Source organism: Rhipicephalus microplus, unplaced genomic scaffold (assembly GCF_043290135.1).
Source record: "Rhipicephalus microplus isolate Deutch F79 unplaced genomic scaffold, USDA_Rmic scaffold_13, whole genome shotgun sequence".
NCBI classification, from domain to species: domain Eukaryota; kingdom Metazoa; phylum Arthropoda; class Arachnida; order Ixodida; family Ixodidae; genus Rhipicephalus; species Rhipicephalus microplus.
In genome coordinates this window covers 43,189,538-43,200,090 of record NW_027464586.1, presented here as the reverse complement: position 1 = coordinate 43,200,090, position 10,553 = coordinate 43,189,538, and the positions used below count along the sequence as shown (strand labels likewise).

Sequence of the window (10,553 nt, the reverse complement as noted above, 5' to 3'; positions counted from 1 at the left end):
GTGCGGCGCTTTTTTTTCTTTGGGCTGATAGCTCTGAAGAAATGTTCTGACGGTGGTGAGAGTGGAGCATGACTGTCTCCGTGGCGCAATTGGCTAGCGCGATGGGCTGTTAACCGAAAGGTTGGAGGTTCGAGCCCACCCGATGGTGGTGCAGCGCTTTTTTTTTTTGGCTCATAGCTTTGAAGAAATGTTCTGACGGTGGTGAGAGTGGAGCATGACTGTCTCCTTGGCGCAATTGGCTAGCGCGATCGGCTGTTAACCGAAAGGTTGGAGGTTCGAGCCCTCCCGGGAGTGGTGTGTTGCTTTTTTCTTTGTGCTGATAGCTTTGAAGATATGTTCTGATGGTGGTGAGAGTTGAGCACGACTGTCTCCGTGGCGTAATTGGCTAGCGCGATGGGCTATTAACCGAATGGTTGGACGCTCGAGCCCACCCGGTGGTGGTGCGGCGCTTTTTTCCTTTGGGCTGATAGCTCTGAAGAAATGTTCTGACGGTGGTGGGAGTGGAGCACGACTGTCTCCGTGGCGCAATTGGCTAGCGCGATCGGCTGTTAACTGAAAGGTTGGAGGTTCGAGCCCTCCCGGGAGTGGTGTGTTGCTTTTTTTTCTTTGGGCTGATAGCTTTGAAGATATGTTCTGATGGTGGTGAGAGTGGAGCAGGACTGACTCCGTGGCGCAATTGGCTAGCGCGATCGGCTGGTAACCGAGAGGTTGGAGGTTCGAGCCCACGCGGTGGCGGGGCGGTGCTTTTTTTTCTTTGGGCTGATAGCTTTGAAGATATGTTGTGATGGTGGTGTGATTGGAGAACAACTCTCTCCGTTGCGCAATTGGCTAGCGCGATGGGCTGTTAACTGAAAGGTTGGAGGTTCGAGCCCACCCAGGAATGGTGTGTTGCTTTTTTTGCTTTGGGCTGATAGCTTTGAAGATATGTTCTGATGGTGGTGAGAGTGGAGCAGGACTGTCTCAATGGCGCAATGGGCTAGCGCGATCGGCTGTTAACCGAAAGGTTGGAGGTTCGAGCCCACCTGGTGGTGGTGCGGCGCTTTTTTTTCTTTGGGCTGATAGCTCTGAATAAATGTTCCGACGGTGGTGAGAGTGGAGCACGACTGTCTCCGTGGCACAATTGGCTAGCGCGATTGGCTGTTAACCGAAAGGTTGGAGGTTCGAGCCCACCCGATGGTGGTGCAGCGCTTTTTTTCTTCTGGCTGATAGCTCTGAAGAAATGTTCTGACGGTGGTGAGAGTGGAGCATGACTGTCTCCTTGGCGCAATCGGCTAGCACGTTCGGCTATTAACCGAAAGGTTGGAAGTTCGAGCCCACGCGGTGGTGGTGCGGTGCTTTTTTTCCTTTAGGCTGATAGCTTTGAAGATATGTTGTGATGGTGGTGAGAGTGGAGCACGACTGTCTCCGTGGCGCAATTGGCTAGCGCGATGGGCTGTTAACTCAAAGGTTGGAGGTTCGAGCTCTCCCGGGAGTGGTGTGTTGCTTTTTTCTTTGCGCTGATAGCTTTGAAGATATGTTCTGATGGTGGTGGAAGTGGAGCACGGCTGTCTCCGTGGCGCAATTGGCTAGCGCGATCGGCTGTTAACTGAAAGGTTGGAGGTTCGAGCCCTCCCGGGAGTGGTGTTTTGCTTTTTTTCTTTGAGCTTATAGCTTTGAAGATATGTTCTGATGGTGGTGAGAGTTGAGCACGACTGTCTCCGTGGCGTAATTGGCTAGCGCGATGGGCTATGAACCGAAAGGTTGGACGCTCGAGCCCACCCGGTGGTGGTGCGGCGCTTTTTTCCCTTGGGCTGATAGCTCTGAAGAAATGTTCTGACGGTGGTGGGAGTGGAGCACGACTGTCTCCGTGGCGCAATTGGCTAGCGCGATCGGCTGTTAACTGAAAGGTTGGAGGTTCGAGCCCTCCCGGGAGTGGTGTTTTGCTTTTTTCTTTGCGCTGATAGCTTTGAAGATATGTTCTGATGGTGGTGAGAGTTGAGCACGCCTGTCTCCGTGGCGTAATTGGCTAGCGCGATGGGCTATGAACCGAAAGGTTGGACGCTCGAGCCCACCCGGTGGTGGTGCGGCGCTTTTTTTCCTTGGGCTGATAGCTCTGAAGAAATGTTCTGACGGTGGTGGGAGTGGAGCACGACTGTCTCCGTGGCGCAATTGGCTAGCGCGATCGGCTGTTAACTGAAAGGTTGGAGGTTCGAGCCCTCCCGGGAGTGGTGTGTTGCTTTTTTTTCTTTGGGCTGATGGCTTTGAAGATATGTTCTGATGGTGGTGAGAGTAGAGCACGACTGTCTCCGTGGCGTAATTGGCTAGAGCGATGGGGTATTAACCGAAAGGTTGGAGGTTTGAGCCCACCCGGTGGTGGTGCGGCGCTTTTTTTTCTTTGGGCTGATAGCTCTGAAGAAATGTTCTGACGGTGGTGAGAGTGGAGCATGACTGTCTTCGTGGCGCAATTGGCTAGCGCGATGGGCTGTTAACCGAAAGGTTGGAGGTTCGAGCCCACCCGATGGTGGTGCAGCGCTTTTTTTTCTTTTGGCTGATAGCTTTGAAGAAATGTTCTGACGGTGGTGAGAGTGGAGCATGACTGTCTCCTTTGCGCAATTGGCTAGCGCGATCGGCTGTTAACCGAAAGGTTGGAGGTTCGAGCCCTCCCGGGAGTGGTGTGTTGCTTTTTTCTTTGTGCTGATAGCTTTGAAGATATGTTCTGACGGTGGTGAGAGTGGAGCACGACTGTCTCCGTGGCACAATTGGCTAGCGCGATTGGCTGTTAACCGAAAGGTTGGAGGTTCGAGCCCACCCGATGGTGGTGCAGCGCTTTTTTTCTTCTGGCTGATAGCTCTGAAGAAATGTTCTGACGGTGGTGAGAGTGGAGCATGACTTTCTCCGTGGCGTAATTGGCTAGCGCGATGGGCTATGAACCGAAAGGTTGGACGCTCGAGCCCACCCGGTGGTGGTGCGGCGCTTTTTTCCTTTGGGCTGATAGCTCTGAAGAAATGTTCTGACGGTGGTGGGAGTGGAGCACGACTGTCTCCGTGGCGCAATTGGCTAGCGCGATCGGCTGTTAACTGAAAGGTTGGAGGTTCGAGCCCTCCCGGGAGTGGTGTGTTGCTTTTTTTTTCTTTGGGCTGATAGCTTTGAAGATATGTTCTGATGGTGGTGAGAGTGGAGCAGGACTGTCTCCGTGGCGCAATTGGCTAGCGCGATCGGCTGGTAACCGAGAGGTTGGAGGTTCGAGCCCACGCGGTGGCGGGGCGGTGCTTTTTTTTCTTTGGGCTGATAGCTTTGAAGATATGTTGTGATGGTTGTGTGATTGGAGCACGACTCTCTCCGTGGCGCAATTGGCTAGCGCGATGGGCTGTTAACTGGAAGGTTGGAGGTTCGAGCCCACCCAGGAATGGTGTGTTGCTTTTTTTTCTTTGGGCTGATAGCTTTGAAGATATGTTCTGATGGTGTTGAGAGTGGAGCAGGACTGTCTCCATGGCGCTATTGGCTAGCGCGATCGGCTATTAACCGAATGGTTGGAGGTTCGAGCCCACCCGGTGGTGGTGCGGCGCTTTTTTTTCTTTGGGCTGATAGCTCTGAAGAAATGTTCTGACGGTGGTGAGAGTGGAGCACGACTGTCTCCGTGGCACAATTGGCTAGCGCGATTGGCTGTTAACCGAAAGGTTGGAGGTTCGAGCCCACCCGATGGTGGTGCAGCGCTTTTTTTCTTTTGGCTGATATCTCTGAAGAAATGTTCTGACGGTGGTGAGAGTGGAGCATGACTGTCTCCTTGGCGCAATCGGCTAGCACGTTCCGCTGTTAACCGAAAGGTTGGAAGTTCGAGCCCACGCGGTGGTGGTGCGGTGCTTTTTTTCCTTTGGGCTGATAGCTTTGAAGATATGTTGTGTTGGTGGTGAGAGTGGAGCACGACTGTCTCCGTGGCGCAATTGGCTAGCGCGATGGGCTGTTAACTGAAAGGTTGGAGGTTCGAGCTCTCTCGGGAGTGGTGTGTTGCTTTTTTCTTTGCGCTGATAGCTTTGAAGATATGTTCTGATGGTGGTGGGAGTGGAGCACGACTGTCTCCGTGGCGCAATTGGCTAGCGCGATGGGCTTTTAACCGAGAGGTTGGAGGTTCGAGCCCTCCCGGGAGTGGTGTGTTGCTTTTTTTCTTTGCGCTTATAGCTTTGAAGATATGTTCTGATGGTGGTGGGAGTGGAGCACGACTGTCTCCGTGGCGCAATAGGCTAGCGCGATCGGCTGTTAACCAAAAGGTTGGAGGTTCGAGCACTCCCGGGAGTGGTGTGTTGCTTTTTTTCTTTGAGCTTATAGCTTTGAAGATATGTTCTGATGGTGGTGAGAGTGGAGCACGACTGTCTCCGTGGCGTAATTGGCTAGCGCGATGGTCTGTTAACCGAAAGGTTGGAGGTTCGAGCGCACCCGATGGTGGTGCAGCGCTTTTTTTTCTTTGGGCTGATAGCTCTGAAGAAATGTTCTGACGGTGGTGAGTGTGGAGCATGACTGTCTCCTTGGCGCAATTGGCTAGCGCAATCGGCTGTTAACCGAAAGGTTGGAGGTTCGAGCCCTCCCGGGAGTGGTGTGTTGCTTTTTTCTTTGCGCTGATAGATTTGAAGATATGTTCTGATGGTGGTGAGAGTTGAGCACGACTGTCTCCATGGCGTAATTGACTAGCGCGATGGGCTATTAACCGAAAGGTTGGACGCTCGAGCCCACCCGGTGGTGGTGCGGCGCTTTTTTCCTTTGGGCTGATAGCTCTGAAGAAATGTTCTGACGGTGGTGGGAGTGGAGCACGACTGTCTCCGTGGCGCAATTGGCTCGCGCGATCGGCTGTTAACTGAAAGGTTGGAGGTTCGAGCCCTCCCGGGAGTGGTGTGTTGCTTTTTTTTTCTTTGGGCTGATAGCTTTGAAGATATGTTCTGATGGTGGTGAGAGGAGCAGGACTGTCTCCATGGCGCAATTGGCTAGCGCGATCGGCTGGTAACCGAGAGGTTGGAGGTTCGAGCCCACGCGGTGGCGGTGCGGTGCTTTTTTTTCTTTGGGCTGATAGCTTTGAAGATATGTTGTGATGGTGGTGTGATTGAAGCACGACTCTCTCCGTGGCGCAATTGGCTAGCGCGATGGGCTGTTAACTGAAAGGTTGGAGGTTCGAGCCCACCCAGGAATGGTGTGTTGCTTTTTTTTCTTTGGGCTGATAGCTTTGAAGATATGTTCTGATGGTGGTGAGAGTGAAGCAGGACTGTCTCCATGGCGCTATTGGCTAGCGCGATCGGCTGTTAACCGAAAGGTTGGAGGTTCGAGCCCACCTGGTGGTGGTGCGGCACTTTTTTTTCTTTGGGCTGATAGCTCTGAAGAAATGTTCTGACGGTGGTGAGAGTGGAGCACGACTGTCTCCGTGGCACAATTGGCTAGCGCGATTGGCTGTTAACCGAAAGGTTTGAGGTTCGAGCCCACCCGATGGTGGTGCAGCGCTTTTTTTCTTTTGGCTGATATCTCTGAAGAAATGTTCTGACGGTGGTGAGAGTGGAGCATGACTGTCTCCTTGGCGCAATCGGCTAGCGCGATCGGCTGGTAACCGAGAGGTTGGAGGTTCGAGCCCACGCGGTGGCGGGGCGGTGCTTTTTTTTCTTTGCGCTGATAGCTTTGAAGATATGTTGTGATGGTGGTGTGATTGGAGCACGACTCTCTCCGTGGCGCAATTGGCTAGCGCGATGGGCTGTTAACTGGAAGGTTGGAGGTTCGAGCCCACCCAGGAATGGTGTGTTGCTTTTTTTTCTTTGGGCTGATAGCTTTGAAGATATGTTCTGATGGTGGTGAGAGTGGAGCAGGACTGTCTCCATGGCGCTATTGGCTAGCGCGATCGGCTATTAACCGAATGGTTGGAGGTTCGAGCCCACCTGGTGGTGGTGCGGCGCTTTTTTTTCTTTGGGCTGATAGCTCTGAAGAAATGTTCTGACGGTGGTGAGAGTGGAGCACGACTGTCTCCGTGGCACAATTGGCTAGCGCGATTGGCTGTTAACCGAAAGGTTGGAGGTTCGAGCCCACCCGATGGTGGTGCAGCGCTTTTTTCCTTTTGGCTGATATCTCTGAAGAAATGTTCTGACGGTGGTGAGAGTGGAGCATGACTGTCTCCTTGGCGCAATCGGCTAGCATGTTCCGCTGTTAACCGAAAGGTTGGAAGTTCGAGCCCACGCGGTGGTGGTGCGGTGCTTTTTTTCCTTTGGGCTGATAGCTTTGAAGATATGTTGTGTTGGTGGTGAGAGTGGAGCACGACTGTCTCCGTGGCGCAATCGGCTAGCGCGATGGGCTGTTAACTGAAAGGTTGGAGGTTCGAGCTCTCTCGGGAGTGGTGTGTTGCTTTTTTCTTTGCGCTGATAGCTTTGAAGATTTGTTCTGATGGTGGTGGGAGTGGAGCACGACTGTCTCCGTGGCGCAATTGGCTAGCGCGATGGGCTTTAACCGAGAGGTTGGAGGTTCGAGCCCTCCCGGGAGTGGTGTGTTGCTTTTTTTCTTTGCGCTTATAGCTTTGAAGATATGTTCTGATGGTGGTGGGAGTGGAGCACGACTGTCTCCGTGGCGCAATAGGCTAGCGCGATCGGCTGTTAACCAAAAGGTTGGAGGTTCAAGCACTCCCGGGAGTGGTGTGTTGCTTTTTTTTCTTTGCGCTTATAGCTTTGAAGATATGTTTTGATGGTGGTGAGAGTGGAGCACGACTGTCTCCGTGGCGTAATTGGCTAGCGCGATGGGGTATTAACCGAAAGGTTGGAGGTTTGAGCCCACCCGGTGGTAGTGCGGCGCTTTTTTTTCTTTGGGCTGATAGCTCTGAAGAAATGTTCTGACGGTGGTGAGAGTGAAGCACGACTGTCTCCGTGGCGTATTTGGCTAGCGCGATGGGCTGTTAACCGAAAGGTTGGAGGTTCGAGCGCACCCGATGGTGGTGCAGCGCTTTTTTTTTCTTTGGGCTGATAGCTCTGAAGAAATGTTCTGACGGTGGTGAGTGTGGAGCATGACTGTCTCCTTGGCGCAATTGGCTAGGGCAATCGGCTGTTAACCGAAGGTTGGAGGTTCGAGCCCTCCCGGGAGTGGTGTGTTGCTTTTTTCTTTGCGCTGATAGATTTGAAGATATGTTCTGATGGTGGTGAGAGTTGAGCACGACTGTCTCCGTGGCGTAATTGACTAGCGCGATGGGCTATTAACCAAAAGGTTGGACGCTCGAGCCCACCCGGTGGTGGTGCGGCGCTTTTTTCCTTTGGGCTGATAGCTCTGAAGAAATGTTCTGACGGTGGTGGGTGTGGAGCACGACTGTCTCCGTGGCGCAATTGGCTCGCGCGATCGGCTGTTAACTGAAAGATTGGAGGTTCGAGCCCTCCCGGGAGTGGTGTGTTGCTTTTTTTTTCTTTGGGCTGATAGCTTTGAAGATATGTTCTGATGGTGGTGAGAGGAGCAGGACTGTCTCCATGGCGCAATTGGCTAGCGCGATCGGCTGGTAACCGAAAGGGTGGAGGTTCGAGCCCACGCGGTGGCGGTGCGGTGCTTTTTTTTCTTTGGGCTGATAGCTTTGAAGATATGTTGTGATGGTGGTGTGATTGGAGCACGACTCTCTCCGTGGCGCAATTGGCTAGCGCGATGGGCTGTTAACTGAAAGGTTGGAGGTTCGAGCCCACCCAGGAATGGTGTGTTGCTTTTTTTTCTTTGGGCTGATAGCTTTGAAGATATGTTCTGATGGTGGTGAGAGTGAAGCAGGACTGTCTCCATGGCGCTATTGGCTTGCGCGATCGGCTGTTAACCGAAAGGTTGGAGGTTCGAGCCCACCTGGTGGTGGTGCGGCACTTTTTTTTCTTTGGGCTGATAGCTCTGAAGAAATGTTCTGACGGTGGTGAGAGTGGAGCACGACTGTCTCCGTGGCACAATTGGCTAGCGCGATTGGCTGTTAACCGAAAGGTTTGAGGTTCGAGCCCACCCGATGGTGGTGCAGCGCTTTTTTTCTTTCGGCTGATATCTCTGAAGAAATGTTCTGACGGTGGTGAGAGTGGAGCATGACTGTCTCCTTGGCGCAAACGGCTAGCGCGATCGGCTGGTAACCGAGAGGTTGGAGGTTCGAGCCCACGCGGTGGCGGGGCGGTGCTTTTTTTTCTTTGCGCTGATAGCTTTGAAGATATGTTGTGATGGTGGTGTGATTGGAGCACGACTCTCTCCGTGGCGCAATTGGCTAGCGCGATGGGCTGTTAACTGAAAGGTTGGAGGTTCGAGCCCACCCAGGAATGGTGTGTTGCTTTTTTTTCTTTGGGCTGATAGCTTTGAAGATATGTTCTGATGGTGGTGAGAGTGGAGCAGGACTGTCTCAATGGCGCAATTGGCTAGCACGATCGGCTGTTAACCGAAAGGTTGGAGGTTCGAGCCCACCTGGTGGTGGTGCGGCGCTTTTTTTTCTTTGGGCTGATAGCTCTGAAGAAATGTTCTGACGGTGGTGAGAGTGGAGCACGACTGCCTCCGTGGCACAATTGGCTAGCGCGATTGGCTGTTAACCGAAAGGTTGGAGGTTCGAGCCCACCCGATGGTGGTGCAGTGCTTTTTTTCTTTTGGCTGATAGCTCTGAAGAAATGTTCTGACGGTGGTGAGAGTGGAGCATGACTGTCTCCTTGGCGCAATCGGCTAGCACGTTCGGCTGTTAACCGAAAGGTTGGAAGTTCGAGTCCACGCGGTGGTGGTGCGGTGCTTTTTTTCCTTTGGGCTGATAGCTTTGAAGATATGTTGTGATGGTGGTGAGAGTGGAGCACGACTGTCTCCGTGGCGCAATTGGCTAGCGCGATGGGCTGTTAACTGAAAGGTTGGAGGTTCGAGCTCTCCCGGGAGTGGTGTGTTGCTTTTTTCTTTGCGCTGATAGCTTTGAAGATATGTTCTGATGGTGGTGGGAGTGGAGCACGACTGTCTCCGTGGCGCAATTGGCTAGCGCGATCGGCTGTTAACCGAAATGTTAAAGGTTCAAGCCCTCCCGGGAGTGGTGTGTTGCGTTTTTACTTTGAGCTTATAGCTTTGAAGATATGTTCTGATGGTGGTGAGAGTGGAGCACGACTGTCTCCGTGGCGTAATTGGCTTGCACGATGGGCTATTAACCGAAAGGGTGGAGGTTCGAGCCCCCCCGGTGGTGGGGCGGCGCTTTTTTTTTGGGCTGATAGCTCTGAAGAAATGTTCTGACGGTGGTGAGAGGGGAGCACGACTGTCTCCGTGGCGCAATTGGCTAGCGCGATCAGCTGTTAACCGAAAGGTTGGAGGTTCGAGCTCTCCCGTGAGTGGTGTGTTTCTTTTTTCTTTGCGCTGATAGCTTTGAAGATATGTTCTGATGGTGGTGGGAGTGGCGCATGACTGTCTCCGTGGCGCAATTGACTAGCGTGATCGGCTGTTAACCAAAAGGTTGGAGGTTCGAGCACTCCCGGGAGTGGTGTGTTGCTTTTTTTTCTTTGCGCTTATAGCTTTGAAGATATGTTCTGATGGTGGTGAGAGTGGAGCACGACTGTCTCCGTGGCGTAATTGGCTAGCGCGATGGGGTATTAACCGAAAGGTTGGAGGTTTGAGCCCACCCGGTGGTGGTGCGGCGCTTTTTTTTCTTTGGGCTGATAGCTCTGAAGAAATGTTCTGACGGTGGTGAGAGTGAAGCACGACTGTCTCCGTGGCGTAATTGGCTAGCGCGATGGGCTGTTAACCGAAAGGTTGAAGGTTCGAGCCCACCCGATGGTGGTGCAGCGCTTTTTTTTCTTTGGGCTGATAGCTCTGAAGAAATGTTCTGACGGTGGTGAGAGTGGAGCATGACTGTCTCCTTGGCGCAATTGGCTAGCGCAATCGGCTGTTAACCGAAAGGTTGGAGGTTCGAGCCCTCCCGGGAGTGGTGTGTTGCTTTTTTCTTTGCGCTGATAGCTTTGAAGATATGTTCTGATGGTGGTGAGAGTTGAGCACGACTGTCTCCGTGGCGTAATTGGCTAGCGCGATGGGCTATTAACCGAAAGGTGGGACGCTCGAGCCCAGCAGGTGGTGGTGCGGCGCTTTTTTCCTTTGGGCTGATAGCTCTGAAGAAATGTTCTGACGGTGGTGGGAGTGGAGCACGACTGTCTCCGTGGCGCAATTGGCTCGCGCGACCGGCTGTTAACTGAAAGGTTGGAGGTTCGAGCCCTCCCGGGAGTGGTGTGGTGCTTTTTTTTTCTTTGGGCTGATAGCTTTGAAGATATGTTCTGATGGTGGTGAGAGTGGAGCAGGACTGTCTCCGTGGCGCAATTGGCTAGCGCGATCGGCTGGTAACCGAGAGGTTGGAATTCGAGCCCACGCGGTGGCGGTGCGGTGCTTTTTTTTCTTTGGGCTGATAGCTTTGAAGATATGTTGTGATGGTGGTGTGATTGGAGCACGACTCTCTCCGTGGCGCAATTGGCTAGCGCGATGGGCTGTTAACTGAAAGGTTGGAGGTTCGAGCCCACCCAGGAATGGTGTGTTGCTTTTTTTCTTTGGGCTGATAGCTTTGAAGATATGTTCTGATGGTGGTGAGAGTGGAGCAGGACTGTCTCCATGGTGCTAATGGC

The 10,553-nt window shown here is 52.9% G+C and overlaps 1 non-coding gene across 1 annotated transcript; it reads left to right on the top strand.

The window, feature by feature from the left end:
- Positions 1-4,048: 4,048 nt before the first annotated feature.
- TRNAK-UUU (transfer RNA lysine (anticodon UUU)) lies at positions 4,049-4,125 on the top strand. Its single transcript has one exon. It is a non-coding gene; the product is annotated as a tRNA-Lys (tRNA).
- Positions 4,126-10,553: the final 6,428 nt, after the last annotated feature.